A 20245-nucleotide genomic window follows, 5' to 3' on the forward strand; every position below is an offset into this window, starting at 1 on the left:
GTGGCAGTAAAGTGCATTGCTCGAATTCCGACAAGATTGCATTTTATATATTTTACATATATACATACATTGTATAAAATACTGGTGAAGAAGTTTGCAGTTAAATGTGAAAATTTTATCATAAAAATACATAAATTGAATATTTGCTTAAACACCAATTTTTTATGAAATAAAGATGCTTATTGATCTATTGTACCCAATGCAAACTATTAATATATTTTATAGTTTCTATAGGTACATGATGGATAAATAGACATCATTATTTTATCCAAAAATTATAGATACTATAAAAATATAAATGTATGTTAATGCTGTTACGGGTCTAACTTCGTTTGAATTGAATAAATCTATGTATTTGCTGCGCTATCAGCGTTCTACACAAAAAAACCTAACTTCACGTAGGCGTTATCAATGAGAAATCATAAAGATGCACTTATGAAAAAATTGTTATTTGACGTTCGTGCGTTTTGTAGGTTAGGTTTTAGGTGTGAAACCCCTGAAAGCACAGTAAATACATAGCTTTTTGACAGTTTGTGATTACCAATTCATACGTAGATAGACCCGTTACATAACATCGGACATTTCTGTTTATCGGATCCTTAATATTTTGTTAAATATTTCATTTTATAATTGTCGTTATGTTTTGGTGTTCTAATGTTAACTAAAATTTTAAAAAAATTCTTCAATTTTGTGGTTTGTTCTTTTTCTAGCAAAGTCTAATACTTTATAATACATACTTATGTGCGCATATACCCATATTATTACGATATTGCATTATTATTTATTATTATTATTATTGTTATTATTATTATTATTATTATTATTATTATTATTATTATTATTATTATTATTCACAATTAGAATTAGGTACTCTATGAGCTGCTGTGATGCATATTTTTACTATAGTTAATTAGAAAGCAACTTAATATTGTGTTGATATTTTATATTTTATTTTTATATTTTCCAGAAATGTTCGGATGGTCTATTTTTATATAAAAACATAATTATGATCTCTATTTTTTAATAAAATCATTTGATATCATGTTGCAATCAACACTCAAATATTGAACTCAAAACCTTGTGGTTGCAAGCCGGTACCTAAACCACTTGCGCCATGTACTACTTTTTAAATAATACCTTTTTAAAAAAATTATTATTCTGCTTTTATGCATCTCTATTACATAACAATATAAATATAGAGAATAAATCTCGTGTCTTCTGCGGTTAAATATTCTTCTCATAGATCTTTCGTTGTAAGTGGAACGGTTGTTTTGTACAATAGAGTTGATTTATATAGAAATCATATGAATATGATATTATTTATGATTTGAAATGACATATGTCTGTATTCGTCCTTGATAATTAACTTGACACGACTGTGAGTAAGCGCGCGATTAATTATATCTTGCTAACTATAATAAAGCCTTTGTTTTTACATAACGAGATCATCATCTGCTTGTTTTAATGAACAACATTTACTTTTGAAGTTGTAAATATTCTATATTAATTTCTTAAGAAGACATGATATGGTAAGATGTAAGATGTTAACTACCTATATATTGGAACAAAATAATACTCATCTCATACAGGGTAGAGCGGGGCTTTCCATATTTTAAAAACAAGTAAAGTTAATATTTTATCAATTGAATCAATTGAATTGAATTTGATTCAACGGGTTTGTTATATATCCTCTATAAAAGCTTACACATGAGTGGGGTAAAAAGAACTAACCGAACCTTTACTTTGTCAAAGATATACTGTAAGCAATAATAAATAGTAAATAACAAACTAAATTATAATAAAAACAATTTTATAAGAGATAAATTAAATTAATAGTTATTCCAGCTCTGCTGAAATATCAATCAAGGGTATATACAATGTTATCTCTTCAAAAAATGTATCCATAAAATTTATATATTGCATTGGTTGAATAATGTACCTATTATTTCGTAAAATACTTTTAAAATTAAAAATAAGATATCAGATCTTTTTGCCTCACTTATGAGGTAAAAAGGACCAGGTGACAAATTTTTGAAAAACTGCAAAAAGTAAACATATTTCTGCAATGAAGAGTTAGCTGAGAGTTTTACTGAACATAGTCAGTTTGTTTGATAAGTGTTATTTGTTGTGATACAATTGGTTTGGTTTTCACAATATAATTGCTCAAAGTCAAATTTTCATTTTTTGTTATAAGAATGGTTCTAACATAATAACAGATTTTAAAAAATTTAAATATTTTATGTTTTCTAATTCAAAAGAAGATTATAGTCACTGAATGATGTCATATTAGAGGGCCAACTTCAGTTAATCATTCTACATAAGAAATTATGTATTATTTATATTTATTTTTAAAAATTGTTCTATAAAATATTTTTTATTTGACTTATTGTATAATTTAACTTACTGGACTACGAAATATATACTATAGATATTATTTTACCATGAACAAGATTTTTTTTATTATCCTTCTAGATAAATCATCGAGTGAAGGACTTCATTGTCATAAATGAATAATATTAGATGAGATAATCATGCTAATGGGTTCTATCCTCATATTCACAGAGATAACTCTTTTTGCTTGTGAATTGAACTATTATAATAATTTGAATAATATGTATATTTGTATTTTATAAATTATTAGATGGCTTAATTTTGAAATGTGGCTACTTAGGATTATTACGGAGTTAAATGCTAATTATTCTCTTCAGTCCGTATATCGAAATCTGTACATATAGCATATGAAGTTACTTTAACACCATTTGTCCGCATAATTTTTTAAAATTTCTCTTATATTATGATTATATTTTAATCATTATTTTACACTACGGTACAAAACAAGTTGACGTACACCCAATGACATTTCATATGACAGAAAAATTTCTATTTATATTTGAAGTGGGTCCGAGTCAGCGGTGGTTATGAAATTATACATAAACAAATGAGAGTATGACGACCAATTTGTAAAAAAATATATATTTTTTTAGTAAATTTTTATACATTTTTTAAAAAAATTTACAGTTCATTCAAAGTTACTAGTTTTTTTGTAAGGGTCTCTTTTATCTTTTTTATATTGTTTGTGAGCATAATATTTATGCTATAGAAGCAATTTGGTATGATCCCTGGACAAGTTTTGAACTTAGCGGTTCGGTATCCAAAATAATAGGCTGTGAAGTTTAATTTGAGATGACAGGAATCGTCTAGATCAGCTGAGAAGTGTGAAATCTCTTATGGAAAATAATTCACCAAGTGCCAATGGTAGTATATTTCCATACTTAGACAACGTTTCGTAGTCAAAACTCTAAATTGACTCTCACGATTCAAATTAATCTTCAAGTTCCTGCATCAGTATCTAAAAAAAATTCTTGTTGATGGAGTACTTGAATTTTTTTTCTTGAACATTTCTTGGGCTTCCTTGAATTTGCATCAATTCCACAATATATGCGAGCCAGACACCATGTGGAAGAACTTAACAAATTCATCAAAAGAATCCAAAAAAAACTGATACTGCTCTAGATCAAATTCTTGTTTAGCAGAGTACAAGACATGTCAAATTTTCTTTGTTTTATCCGCCAAAGAAGGTATTGGAAAAAGAGTCGGAAGAGTATGGTAGCATACCACGCACGTCAATGCTAAGTGGTTTATTGGCGTCCCAGAAACTCCCTCTGCTTTCATCAAGCTTCGATTAAACGTTTTGCAGACTTGTATCAATGTTATGTTTCTGCTCAAAAGCACTTCTTGATGGAAAGTTCTGCCAAATTTTCCATCGTTTAAGCTGAAAGTAATAAAGCAGAGTAGATGCTATGCATAGGAACCTTCTTCAATTTTCGTCAAAGCTCCAATGAGACATTTAGGAGGTTCTTGTAAGTCCCTGTTGAGTTCCTGTTGAGCAATTTCTCCCACTCTTTATAAACGATAGAAATATCTGCCAATATTCACATCGTTTTAGCCGAGGGTATGTAGAAAGCCGAGTACATGTACATGTGCTGATGCCCAAAACCAGAATTGAAAAAATGAGCGATTTGTAGCCATGAATCGACACCGCCCTTAGTTCTCGCCAAGCTCCTCCAATGAGACATTTAGACTGTGAGAATAATGATTGAATACCTTTTGATATGCTTTGTGAAGATTCTTCTGCCACACAAGAAGCCACTCTAGAAGTTTGAAAAATGATGAAGAGAAACTGCCACATCATAAATCACGTGTAAAGCCATTTTTTGGAAAACATGGTGTTGTTTCATTTCATCCGGAAATTTGTGATCACAGGAGAAGATTTCACGAAGTGTAAGGTTTAGTCTCAGATAATAATCTAACTAAATGATCGATTTGTGTGAAAATATTGATCCTGTTTCAGAACGACTTATTGTTTTTTTTCATACCTTTGAAAAGCGTTGGGAAGATCTATCCGCCACACAAAAAGTCACTCAAGAAAATTTGAAAAATTTAAAAGGAAAACTGCCACATCATATATCACGTGTAAAGCCTTCATCATCATTGTGTAAATTTTTTTTTTACGACTCGATGTTTTATTAAAAATATATGAAAATGAACAGTTTTATAAAATGTGAAATTTTATCAAAAATATATTTTTTATAAATTCTAAATAATTGTCATAACTTTCTTTTGTTTACGTTTGATCTGATAATCAAGGCCGACTCGAAGTGCTACATTTTCACATTTTCGTATCCCACACACAAGTGCCGGTTTGAATATTGGGTGTAAATCTCAAAGGCTAATTACATATATTTCCATGCCTGAGGAACTCGTTTAAGCCTTGTTTTTGTGATATTATCTTACAGTATTTCTAGTAAATAATTTTTCTTCCTGCCGGTAGTATTTATAATCATGCTTTTGCATATTTCTACTAACTCGAATGCTAATTACACTGCACATCTTGGAGAATTGGCATTCGTGCTGTACGAGCGTTTTCATTGTGAGGATGGATTCAGAAAAATAGCAAAGTTGGTAATAGTCAAATGATTTATATTTTCGAGATTTTGACTGACAGTCTGTCATTTTTAGATTAATTTTTTACAAATGATTCTCAAATTGTTTTGTAACATAATTCTTATAATATTATTGAGTCAGTTATGATTTTTTAATAAGTTAGATAGATATAGAGTAGCTTTGGGCTATCTGTAACAGCAGTAATTAGTACCAGATGTTTTTCAATAGGATTTTAAATGATAATAAATTATTTCTTTATCCCCATTGGATATGGGGTTTTGCACAATATTCTCATTGCTACTGTCCTGCAGTCTGATGCAATAAACAGAATCGTGCAGGTACATCATTTTTGGCAGGTAACATAAAATTGATCTATCACAAAATTTTGGTTTGCGTTATTATTATTTTTTTTTATTATTTTAGAACAGCAATCAGAACCTTACGTCCTATGAGCTGTTGGGCTGAAACTTCTCCTTACTTCGTATTTTTAAATGGTAACCCAATGGTAATCCATCCATATTTGATGATTTTTGTTATTAGAATTAATCTAATAGGGCTGACTTTTTATTGGTGCAGCAATGCCGGGCAAGGGCTATTTTTACTTGGAAACATATTGCTATCTATATTTCCAAGTGAAAATCGTTGTCACTGCTGCCTGACAAGAGGCTGCTCGAAGTGGGCATCGAACCCGGGACCTCTGAAACAAGTCCCGTCGCTCTTTACCGCTGACTTACGGGCGAGCCTGCGTTATTATTATGGACTAAATTCCAATTTCATATATCTTACTTTGTTTTAAATTTAATAATCTTTGATAGTGTATAATATTTTTTGTCATTGCTAAATTGTATAAATAGTTATCTTGATTAATGTAATGAAATTACACCTGGGGTTAGTTGAAACAAAACCTTAGGACTAGTTGTTATACAAAAATTATATACAGATTCAAGTGAAGAAGATTGAATGGAATGTATAATTTGTAAGATGTGGGCAAACGTAAATTGTGTTACAGGAGACACTACATATAATGTTTTATTTTTATTATAATAAAACGTAGTGTAGTTTACTGGAGACATTATATATTGTTTGCGTTAATTATAGTTTGCATTGATGTATGAGAATTACTTAGAAATAAATCAATTTTTTTAATAATGAGTAAAGAATAAATATCGGATTTATTATTATTACTACTATCTCCGGTAGGGGTTACAACTAGCCCCAAACACGGGGTAAGTTGCAACACCGCACTTTTTCTTGAAATTGGTTAATTATGAAATAATGAACGACAGTTGTGGAATTATTTTTACTTGATTGGGTAGAGGAATAGTTAGAGCAACTATTCAGTATTATTAGAGAAATGAAGTCAGTAGATCTTAAGATATATCTATTCAAAAAACTGTTACAACAAGCCCCTAGCTCTTCTATCACTTTTCAGCAATACATAGCGTTTTTGTAAAGTATTTGAATTACTTATAATTAGATTACTTTAATATTACATTATCTTGCAATTTTGGGCTTCAGAGTTCTCGGGTTCGATACTCACTTCGAGCAGCTTGTTGTCAGGCAGCAGTGACAACGATTTTCACTTGGTGATATAGATAGCAATATGTTTCCAAGTGAAAATAGCCCTCACCTGGCATTGCTGCATCAATAAAAATATTCGCCCTATTACAGAAATTGTAATAATAATATATCATACAGAGACAACTGATTGGGTTGCCATCTGTCAAACAGACTAGTATCAAGTCAAATCAGTATAACAGCTTATAGGACTATTAGGTTTTGATTTCTGTTCAAAAATGAAAATTAAAAAAAAAATTGAAAATTTTTTTAAAAATCTTGCAATTTTGATCCTGACTTAGAATGGATGCAACTGTAATTGTTTTGTAAATTTTTAAGTTATTTTACGTCGTTGGATTTAAGTCATTTAACAAATAGATATAGGATTAAATTATTTCTTTGATTCCTTTGAAGATTTTTTCAATACTATTACATATTCCACATTCCTATTTTTGCTTGGAAACACATTGCTATCTATATTGCCAAGTGAAAATTGATGTCACTACTGCTTCACACCAGACAATGCAAGTTTGTGGTTTCAAACTTGTAACTTTTAATTGAAATCCCATAGCTATAACCACTAATTCACGAAGGAGCTCACGTGAAATTTAGAATCCTTTTTCAGAAAATTGTTATCAAAACAGTTTACTCGTATGCTCAGTTACGTTTCCAAGAATTATTTCTTGTAAATATGAGCACATATGATGATGTTAAATGATTCAATTACTCTAATGTTCTAATTTAGTAAATAATTGTGGATAAATTATTTATGATTTATACATAAATTTCTCGGTTTTCTTCACGCACGACATGGGGCCTTCAGATGTAACTCTAAATAAAGCTATTAATTTATTGCTTTCTATGGATCTGATGTAAGAATTACTACTTTATCAACAAATATATACATATACATAAACAATATTATTATACTGTATCTGTGTGTGTGTGTAATTTCAATTAACCTGTACTTACTTCTACATATATGTATACCGTATAAGAATTTTCTCATACAGTTGCTTTCTGATACTCGGATCGTTAATCACATAAATTTCTTATGTATTTCTGTGTTTTTTCCATTATATGTGCTCGAACATGTACTTATTGCATTTCATGGTTTTCGTCATTGTTTTATCATACCTCATTATCGATGCGGTGAATATAGAATAGTCAGGGGAGGACAACCTTTTCAATATAAGACACGAGATATATCGGATTCTGTTTGATTTATCATAATCGGTAGCATATGTAATTACTATTTAAGAATGATTTTTTAAAATTATTTTGCATATATGAATTTGTATATGAGTGTTTTGGCCATAAGTTCATTACAATTATATACGATTTATAATAAATTGTTATTAAATTTATTATCAAACAACAATATTTTTGTTATTTACGATCTGTGCATATTACGAAAACATTTTTGAATTTTATCTAATTTACAAATTTGTTCTTACAGTAAGGCTCGGTTGGAAAGCAATCCAGTAGTTGCCCTCTTTTAGTTGTTACATATTATGAATATATTTAGTAATTTTTAGACTTCATATTTTTATGCAGCAATGCCCACGAAAAGCTATTTTAACTTAGAATTATATTTGAGATTTATAACTTTAAGTGGAAATTTGATGTCACGCTGTCTGATTTCGAGCAGGCCGCGGTTGAGATCGAATTCGCGAAATAGGTATTACTAGCTCACGTTTTTAAACTTAAAAACAAGTCTATGTAGAGAGAATTTATATTTAATATTTCGAATGATAATGAATCTGGTCAAATGATTAAAAATTGATTTTGGACATATGTAACCACTAATAATGTGTTTAGGATTTTGGAACAGAGATTGCAAACCTTTTTTCCTAAGTCGTATATTGCTCTATTTTGAATTATAAAAATGAATTTGTGATTTATGTACTTATGCATGTATATACAAAACGAATAAATTAAAATAAAATAAAATAAACTCGTACTTTCATACTTGTACTGGTATAAATCTTTTAGGTTTTCGGAACAGAGATTGTAAACCTCCTAAAATAAAGTCAAAAATTGCTCTATTTTGATTTACAGAAATGAATATGACTTACATATACATGTATATACAAAACGAATAAAATGAAAAAAATAAGTTCGTACTTGTATAAATCTTTTAGGTTTTGGAACAGAGATTGTAAACCTTCTTAACTAAATTCGAATATTCCTCTATTTTGATTTATAAAAATGAATATGATTTACATATACATGTATCTACTGAACGAATAAAATCAAAATATAAACTCATACCTAAATTTTAAAAATAACACATTTATAACAGTAAATAGTTTCCAACTTAACTTCTAATTTTGTATCTATGATAGAGTATTTGTAATGTGTAATAATATTATTATTACTACAAAGCAAGAAGAATGTTCGTTTTTTATACATTTGCACCTATTTCATCCTGAACATCAGCAAATTTGGGGTCATACTATAAAAAATATCTAAATCGAATGCCAGTCCATTGATCTGGCGTCTGGGTATGAGATTTGAAAATATTGAAATTTTTTGTCTGTAATTGCTTGGATTTTAATTTTTTACAACTATTTTTGCAAATTTTATTTGCGTCTATTTTATCCTGAACATCAGCAAATTTGTGGTCATACATTTAAATGTATGTTTCGAATCGAATGCCAATCCATTGATTGGGCGTCCGGGTATGAGAAATTTGAAGCTAATGAATTTTCTTGCCTGTAATTGCCTGGATTTTAATTTTTTATAAGCAATTTTCATATTAAAATCAAATTTTAAAATAAAAGAATTTCACAGTGCATCGGAAAATATATAACAATAACAATATACATTTGCAAATATATATTCAAATATATTTGCAAATATATATTATTATTGTTCTCCTATTCAGCTACTTAATGCAATACATTTTTATGGAAAATATTGCAAAATACTTATGAACTGATCTTATAAGATGCAAAATGTTACTTCAAGCATTATGATCTGATATCTGATAGTATAAACGAAAAGGGCGTGCGGTTTATTTATGAATGTACTTAACCTAAAATTTATTTCTAGTACCGAGATACATTAAGTTCTCCATTATTTGTGGATCAAATAGTAGTAAGAATTTTATTACTTGCGGCATATCTTCGAAGGTTGGGCTCAGGTGTGTTAGATTATATTATGCGAAGCGGCGTATTTCTTTGCGTACGAATACTCTTATATATGAATTGTAGGTGAAATCTGGGTCGTGCAAAACACTAACACATGGCCAGCGTTTCCTCTTTAAAACTTATTATTTCAAAGAATGAATCACTCGGCAGTCGCACAATAAGTAAAAGGCTGACCTTCATTTCAACACGTACCGCGAGGCAGATAGCTGGCGAATAGAAAAAATTAGTTGAACATAATTAATTAATCGATATAGAAAATTATGGATGGATAATGCAAATATTTATGTTGCATCAATTGAATAACTGAAATTTATTACTAATATTTTGTCATAAGCATTTATTGCTCTATATATTAACTCTAACGACTCGGATGCCGCCGCTCCGGCTGCAAAATACATATAAATTCCGGAATTCGCGAGTGGAAAGGGGTAAAATTTTTACATATCTCTACGTTTCAAGGGTTTTTGAACATTTCGGCATGCCTTAGAAAACAATGGACGTGTGTGTGTGTATATGGTAGAGTACATCGGGGCTTAAAGTTCCGCGGGTAAAAAGGTCCACCACTAATATCTCAAAAACAAGTAAAGTTAGGAATTTTCTAAAAATAATATTTGAAAGAGGAAAAATTATGTATAACCAGCCCTCACCTTGATTCTTACGGCGTTGCTATCGAAGATAAACGGCAATGTGCGAAAATCCATTACAAAAGTATTTTCTTTCGTTTTTGGTTTGAGCACTGATGTTTAGTTTATGAGGCCTTAATATATTTGTTTAATTTACGTTTTTCAATTAATTATTTTATAAGATGTATTGTTATTTTAAATTACATTCAACAGTTTTTATGTATAACTTCTATAAAAGCTTACGCGTGGGTGGGGTAAAAAGGATCGACTGAACCTTAACCTTGGCAAAGGTGTAAAAAATGAAAAAATAGCAAATGAAGTAAATTAAGTTACAATAAGCAATTTTACAAGAGAAAAATTAAATAAATAGTTATTCCAACTCTGCTGTTGAATATTTCTATTGAAATACCAGATCAATGTTATTTCAGTGTTATTTTTGTAAACTATGCACCCATGAAATTTCTAATTTACATTGTTGAATAATGTAGCTATTATTTTGTTAAAATTCTTTAAAATTAAAATAAAACATTGGACCTTTTTGCTTCTTGGCCGTCTCAATTTACCTCGCTTTTGATGTGAAATGACCAGGTTACAAATTTTTGAAAAACAGCAAAAGCACATTTCTAGAACGAAGAATAAGCTAGAAGTTTTACTGAACATAGTCAGGTAGGAGAGTTATAGTAAGATATCACGTGTATCCATTTTTACCTGTATTTTTTCTTAAAAAAAACCCAAACATTTAAAAAAAAACAAAAATTTTACAATTTTTTTTTTGTAACTAAAAGTGCACGTGATGTTTTGTAGGGTTGGGGGAGGGTTAATTTTGAATATCTCCACGAATCACCTAGGGGGATGGTTCAAAAATCCTTAAAAAATCGATCACCTGATTAATGGACGGCCCCTAATAGAATCGATTTGGTTTTCACAATATAATTACCCAAAGTTAAATTGGACCTTTGTGCCCCGCCCTACCCTACGTATGTATGTTTCTCGTTCACGATTTCGAGAACATGAATCAACCGATTTCAATGAATAAAAAAAACATTCGATTGTATTGACGGGGAGATGTGTTGATTAGCTTTTGGCAAATGAGAGGAAAGTTCAGAACCAAAAAGTGCAAAATCAACAAGTTTTTAAGAGAGCGGCTGTTCAAAACAATGAATAAAATTATGATCTTTTTTATTGGTGATAGTTGTAAGATAATTGAAAAGAATTTATGTATAAAAATATAAATGAAGTAATAATATTTCAAAACTCAAACTAGTCAATGAAATTCGGTTTATTATAATAAATCAAGCTATAGCAACATCCGACGGTATGTTTTAGAATCTCTGATACGGAACCCTAAAGTTGCATAATTGTTAACGAAGGTCAAATGTACGTAGAACCAGTTTTGTGTAATATGTTTGAACAAATGCATTATCATCTAAAGTATTAAATAAAAATTCTTCTCTCTAGAGGTGTGTTCGACTCCCACCATCTCGCATCGTTAGTGAATTCCCGAAGATCTGAACAACTGCGCGCAACAGATGGCGTATGGAGTATTAAAAAGGGAAACAATACTCGTATGTTACTTTTCCTTTGGGGATTGGCAAGAATTTTGGGAAAATATCGATTTTTGAAATACTTTTGGTTGAATATACAGTAGAACCTTGTTTATCCGGATCTCAGTTATACGGATTTGCGATTATCCGGACTACCAACCGCGACCGATTTATATGTACATTATACCAAAATTTAATTAAGATATAATTTAGTACATTAATAAAAGGTGAACCACTGGATTTTTCTTTTAAAATTCTATGTTATTTGTCAAACTCAATGTTTTTCTATTTAGACAGATTGTAATTTATAAGAAAATAAAAAAAAATATATGTAGGTACATATGTACATACGTACATACCTACAATTCGAATTTTTGCATGTTAATGCGGTCAAGCATATGTATGTAATGTAATCTAAGAAAATATATATGTACATACATTAAGAAAGTTTCAAATTCTTAATAAACATTATTTTCGTTGATGTCTATGTATGCATTTGTTATTTTTAATAAATACACATTATTTTTCATACATTCGATTATCCAGATTTTCAATCATCCGAATGCCTATCGACAACAGTTAGTCCGGTTAATCGAAGTTCTACTATAAATTCAAATATTATACCATGGCTCCGATATAAGAACAAGACCAACTCTTAACAAGAATCAATGAAATAATATTTATTATTATTGATTATGCTTGCTTGTGAATAAATAAATAAATAAATAAAGAACCCAAACACTTGTTTTGTGTTCGATACCCACTTGGGCTAGCTTGATATCAAACGGCAATGATATCAGATTATAGTTCTCGATAATGATATAATGAGAAAATATCCTTTCGAGGCTGTTGCTGCCAAAAAAATTAAGTCAAAAATACTATTATATACGTTGAAAATATGTAATAACTTGAAAGGACATCTACTGAGTTGTCTTCTGATAGCCTTTTTTATATAATAATATACAGATTGTAAATATAAAAAAGGCTATACATTATAATATTATTGTTGTTGCCATATATAAAGTAGTGCTATATCAAATAATAGAATGGAATATGGAATACTTTACTATGTTTTCTTAAACGTACGATTTACTTATAATTAGTCGATACCAAATAATGAAAAGTCTATATACGTATATAAAATAATATATGTTCGAACAAACGCAGTATGAATCTTTTTTATGTACCTATATCTTTCGAATTCCAAAAATTATCTAATTTTAGGACCCAAAGATTATGACGATTTCTTTTTCAATATTTCTTGAGCTAGGTGTTCCATGGCGTTGTTCGAACGGCGTTGTGACGTGAGTTCGAACCCCCGCTTTGGATAACCTGATATCATGCAGTAGTGAATCAACTTTTGGTTGAAAATATAGATCAAAAATATGTTTTAGAATGAAAAAAGTCAATTTTAGGCACTGCGGTGTGAACGGGCAATGAAAAAACTCTCATGCTATTCTTTCTTGAACTTTAACTCAGCCCACGAACCTGCCCTAAGGCAGTATTACCTATTATTATTACTTAAACTATAAATATATTTTTGGCAAATACAAATATTAAGTCATATTGTCATTAAAATTGCGTTTTTTTAAAGTCACGTATAATTAGTTTGTAGAGAAAGACTTACATAACATAAAAAATTACAAAATATAAATTATGTTTCTATCAAAATTTTAACCCTTCGCAATAGCAAGAATCTTTACTATAGTTTTGTTTTATTTTTGTTATTTGTGTTAAATTGGTTAAACGTTGTATATGTAATTAAATAGATTCCGTGTTATAAAATGTCTGTTTGAATAATAAATACTATGAATTAAATAGGAAATAGTTCAAAATTTTCAATTCAGCTTTGATATTAAAAATAGAGTTTTTTATTAACAAATTAAAACTAATAAGTTGCTGACAAAAATGATTGAAAATCGTACTCTTCTAAAACCTTGTGAAATTTAATTTTTTCAATAAATTGTGAACTACAGTTTTAAGTAGTCATAATTCCATATTTGCAGATTTGTATGGTCCAAATAATTTAGCACATCGGAAACGTTTGTATATTAAAAAAATAGATATTAGAAATATCAGATCAAGATGATCTTGTTATAATGCCAACACAGTTTCAAATTAACCTTGATTTGTCCATTGTGTTCTGATGAGACAGTCGGTTATCTCTTATAGTAACTATAATTATATTATATATATATATATATGTATATATATATATATATATATATATATATATATGTATATATATATATGTATATATATATATATATATATATATATATATATGTATATATATACATATATATATATATATATATATATATATATATATATTACCATATGTCATAAGATGACATAGATCATCCTTTCAATAATATAATAAAGTAGAATAGGACCAAGTACAAATTATGTATTCAAGTACTTCATATTTTAATGGGATAAGAATGAGACAATTTGTCCTTATAAAAATAAAATTGGATAGATAGACTGTATAGTTCTAAACTTTAGCTAAAGACGACATGTATAGATATATAAAAAATTATGTAATTTCCATCAAATAAAAAATTCTAATAGGCTGAAACCAACTTTTCAATTTACGTCCACGTAATATTATTATTAATTTCCTAATAAATAAATTTGTTTATGTTAATTTGATACTTGTAGAAAATTGTTTTTGTGCTTTTTTATACTTTCGTCAAGTTACAATTGATTTATTATTTCCAAATGAAAGTGTAATCTACAGAAAAAAAGATTTATCTTTATCTTTATCGAATCATGTAAGATTTTTATTTTTATAAGAGTCAAATATGTAACTGTGTTTATTATTATTTCTAATGATTTTAAATCTATTAGAAATATTGCAAGGTTATGATATTATTCATGAGACATGTAAATATTCAGTTAACGTCTTAATAAGTAATATTGGACTTTGATTATTTGCACTATGGGGAAAAATGCAAACAGTTTACACCACAATGTTAGGATTTTAATTTAATTCTGGTACAAATAGAAAGCTACTATACCAATTAATTTATGTTTTAGTTGAATATATACGATGTTAATTTTGTCTATCATTAGTTTATAGTCATTGAACAAATTGTGTAATTATCCCAGTTGTATGATTCTCTGATGTCAACGTTAATTATCAGATAATTACATACATGTCACATACTTCGATATATGGTAATAGAGTTGATAAAATAAATTAAATAAAATTTTCCCAGAAAGATAGAACTTGATACCCTTAATATTCAACTTTCAATATCTTGTAAAGGCACCCATGTTTTTTTAAAAACGACCGATAAATTATTTGTATAAAACGTATTAATAGGATGCATCATCACCATATTGGGTTAGTTACTGATGATAAAAGTTAAGAAATATTCTGGTCTTCAAGAAAGAATTTCAGATTTTTCTTAATATAACAGTCAGTTACCTTTCATAAATTCAGTAGATATAACTAGTAAAATAACTAGTTTTTTTATATCAATCATTATCTTTATTTACCTCGTTTATTACCTGCCGATTTTTACCTTTTGCTGTTTGCTGCATCTGCCCATTAACATCAGCAAAATTGGCCGCAGGATTACTCTAGAATACGATCTCGATACATCGGGAATTAAAATTTAAATTATATTAGTTTGATTACCGACATAAAAATACTTGATAGCATATAAATTGCATATTTATGTAAATACTTACTATGTTAGTTTTAATGTTGAGCTGTTGAATGTGTTGATTGTTGACATACATGTTTTTGTAAAACTTAAATTTTACCCAGTTATGTGCGTTAAAATAATACAATGATGAGTTAATAGGAACAAAAATTTATTAGCAATTACCAGATATATATTTAATATACAATATTATAATAGAATTTACGTAAAAGTCTTGGACGTTTCATGATTCATAATCTAAATAATTCGTAAAAAGTAGATTTTATTGTCTATTTATCAATGCATAACGACATACTTTTAAAATTTCTTTTTCCTTAAGTAGACTAGGATTGTATTCTTAGCAAGAGCAAGGTTATAACTGAAATTATTTAACATTGAATTTAATAACATTATATTGATTTAAAATTTTTAAAATTAACGATTAATTAATGTTTTATAGAGTACGAGATAAATGGGTGCTATATACATGGTCGTATACACGAATATACATTTTTCGTTATTGATTTCCTTTTTGGCACGTTTTTAGCACATAGGTAATCCTTTAATACTCTTTGATTTGACATAATATGTATTGGCTGCATTGATGTTGAAATTTTGCCTAAATTTTGCAATTTTAGATATAGATTATCATCTATAAACTGCAGTCAAAATTTTATCATTGTTTTTTTTATCAATATTTCATATTTTTTGGGCGAAATGCAATGCGCTCCGTGACAGCGTGTAGCGATTCGCGCGCGTATGCGTGCCTATCGATCGCTCCAGCCAGCTCCATGCCACCACGCCGGCAACTGTCAAATTTGTACATATTATTCAATGATTTTATTCTACACATAATCAACCTATTTGTAACGCCCAACATTAATAAATATTAATTCTTATTATTCTAATCCCAGCGACAAAAGACAACTGTCACGCAGCAGATTCTGCAAACAACGTCTTTGTATATATGCAGCCCATGTTTGTATCACTCAATATCATTTTATGCAAATGACATGTAAAATAGGTTAGCACTTTCTTCAGATGACGACCTACATCCTCTGGTCTCTGTCAATATGATGACATTTCATAAAGCTTTTTCGCTCTGCCTCATCGTGGTCCTGTAGCCAAATCTGCAACGACCGCGAATAAACCTTGTTTTGATTGTCACATACATAGTTTTTTTTGGAATGTCACTTAATGATCTATAACAACTATATCACTATAACAATTCGGATAGAATCAAAAACACACACAACACCAACACGCAGAATATGTAGAAACATATGCCTATTATCAAAACCCATATAGTACTGTTTATTCGGATTTTACCTTCCATCTCTAAGGGCATCGACTTAGAAATTGTTTCAGGATTCACCGCCCTCCCTTACGCGCACCAAACAATACTCGGCAAACACATGATGTGAATTTTGTTCGCTCATTGATGACAAACTGTGATTTGAGCTTTTAGGATTTTAGGGGTCCGAGCTTTTTTGAGAGGCTTGGCCAAAGGGCTCGTCCACGAAAGCTTGACGACACGAGCTTTCAGGCAGTGTTTACGTCGTTGAAAAGCACATCTCGTCCCGTTCCCGTCATCGCGATTGGACAATCGCGAAGTATGAATGGCCAATCGCAAAGTTTATTGCGAGAGGTTAGCAGCGTGTTGTGTGCTGCATGTTGACGCTTTAGTGCGGAGCTTTACCGCTTTGGCGCGCTTTGTACGCACGAACTCTGCACGCGCGAACTTTTATACTCCCGTTCGAGTAATAGATGGCACTGTACGTTCATCCGCGCTGCGAAAAAGAAGATTTTAACTTTACTGGAATTTCAGACATTATAATAGTTGTGCGATGAAAAGTTGATCAAAGTAATAGTTATATTATGGCATGAACTATTGTTTTCTAAATCTTTGAACAATTAAAAAATAAAAAATTCAAAAACTTTTAACTGCCTCTGTTTATTTGTATCATTGCAGTAGTCGTCTGATACTTAGAATTATATACAAAGATTATTTATTTATTAAAAATTAAACTAGTGGTGCATGGCATCGTGCCTTAAGAAAAATTGATGGAATTTTCCGTACTTTACTGGAAATATAAATTTTATACATCTCAGACAGACGAAAGTGTCTGGTATGAGAGACCGTACAAAATATCTATACAATAGTATTATTTTATACATGACATTATTATATGTATATTATATATGTATATAATATGGTCATTAAAACGTTTTATATTATTTATTCTGTAATTCAATCATACGTATATTCATTTTTACATTCATACTTTGGTCTAATTTATTTATCTATCTTTATAATATACTTTTAATTTCAATTATATTTTAAGTTTTATTAAAACTTTGGAAAAATTAGACTTTTTAGATAATTTTGAAATTTTTGAAAATAATCGCTTTTTTATTTTGATTTTTTTTGAAAACTTTGACCCATTCAAGTTGGTTAATCTATACTCGTTTGAACTATATAAGTAAACATTATAAATCTATTATAAAACCAAAAGAAATGAAAACAAATATTGTTCTTATTATTAAAATCTTTTTGAAATCTGATAATATGATATGCATATGTCAAAGATCATTTTTGACCGACAAATGTAATTTTGTTTGTGAATCTCGGAAACCGCTGGAATTAATAATCAATTCTTTATTCCGTCAACACAAGTAATTTTTTTTGAATCATTTAAATCGGGCGGTCTAGTTTCTCAAAAAGTTAATAGTCATCGTTGTACTTTTTGTCCCGTATCTCTGAAACGGGTGGACCTGTCAGCGTTTTCCCATCAATAGGAATCAAATGTTTTTTGAATCATACAAATCGTGCTCCTGAAATCGTCGACGAAAATTTCTATCCACACATTCTTTCTAATGTATATCAAAATGTTCAGAAACCTTTGAAACGTAAAGATAGTAAAAAATTTTCATTTTTGATTTTTTTACCATTACTATAACTTACCCTACGGGAAGTTATTTATTTTACATTCTTAAAAATATTTGAGGAATCTATACGAATAGAAAGATATGTTTATTAATTAGTCCTCAGAGCTTTTTGTTCAGTAATGGCAAATTACGCAAAATCAATTTGATTTTGTAATATTAGTGTAAAAACATTTTAATAGCTTATTATCAAATCAAATAAATATTTTGAAACATTTGACGTACACATGTTATTTAATATTAAATAAAATGTATTATTTTAAACAGTTCGTAGTCTGGAGATGAATAATTTTATATATCGATTGACTATTTAAGAAATGTAATGTAAAAAATAATAATAATGATGATATTTATTTTACGCGTATTTTATACTGAAAAAAAATGCTTACATTTTGAACAAAAGGTTTTTCCACGAATCTTTCATGATGTGTTTTCATTGCCTTAATGATTTTGCTGAAAAATGCAATTATACTGTAGCAACGTCTGTATTAACTATATAAATTATTATGTATTATATATAGGCCCATGTGAGTCTTGAATGAAAAAATAATTTTATTATATCCACGTTCTCTGAGCAATGTTTATAACAATGTACGTTTCGAGTACACAACTCGTTCTGCACACAAAAGTATTATTTCTGATTGTAAGACGTACATTTCAACAGTATCGCAAACGCTATTATCGTTTATGTTAACACAATATTTTTTATACTGTTTATAAAACATATCAAGTAATACTTATATGAAGTAATATAAGTCTCTGAACGTGTGAACAAACATGAAAAATGTTATTTGCACTTGATATTCATCAACGCGTAGCACTGTGTAAAAAATGCATAAATCAAAATTATTGTTTGCGGATTATTTTTTGTTGCGAGTAATAAATATTCATTGAGTTGGTATTTTTTTTGTCAATTTTAATATTGATTTAATATGTATTGTTACTATCACTGGTATTAATGTCCATTTTCCACGTTATTCCGTTTTAACTAAAACTTTTTGACAGGCGGACAGCGGGACAATAGGCTTCCGTTTTGGCCCGGAACTCGGAACAGAATTCTGAATATTAGGTTTTATCTCGAAATATTTCATTGTCATACAACGTTTTACATTGCACTATTACCATAATATAAATATTTTATGCCAAGTATTACAAATAATTAAAAACAACAAAAAAGAAATAAACTACATTTTTTCATTGCTATTTGAATTATAATATGTATATTAGTATATGAAGATATTCAGTAATTGTTTTGGAAGTTTCACACTTAGCTATTAGAAAGCTTTCCAGTAGTTTTATCCCTTCTAGTTGTGATATTTTTTTAACATACTTACTTAGTATTTTTGACTTGATAATTTTTGCAGCAATATTTAAAAATAATATTAGAAATTAAAATCAGCATAAAGAATCTAAATTTCTAGCTGAAGATTGAATTTCGGTTCATGTTTTCTCAAGACTGCTCATAAAATTAATAATAATGCACAGAATTTATGTTAGATCCTGGTTTGTTATACTTAATATTTAAAAATTTATTTTTAAAACATGCTATATTTTTTAATAAATTATTTGATAAATGAACTATATTGTAGTAATGTTATATATATGATTAGATTCTTGATTCCTATGCAAATATATGATATTCAAAAAGATCAGTTACCATTATTTGTTTCGATGTTTTTACTTGGCAAATTACAAACCAAATTTTCTTGAATTCTATTAATAATAATAAAACTGTGTTTTTTATTTGATAATAAAATGTTTTAAAATTATAACTAATATCAATCAAATTATTAATATCCATATTTTATAATTATACTAAC

The sequence above is a fragment of the Ctenocephalides felis genome, unplaced genomic scaffold (assembly GCF_003426905.1).
Source record: "Ctenocephalides felis isolate EL2017-DRISC unplaced genomic scaffold, ASM342690v1 CF-g0.4_SCAFFOLD_01886, whole genome shotgun sequence".
Taxonomy (NCBI): Eukaryota; Metazoa; Arthropoda; class Insecta; order Siphonaptera; family Pulicidae; genus Ctenocephalides; species Ctenocephalides felis.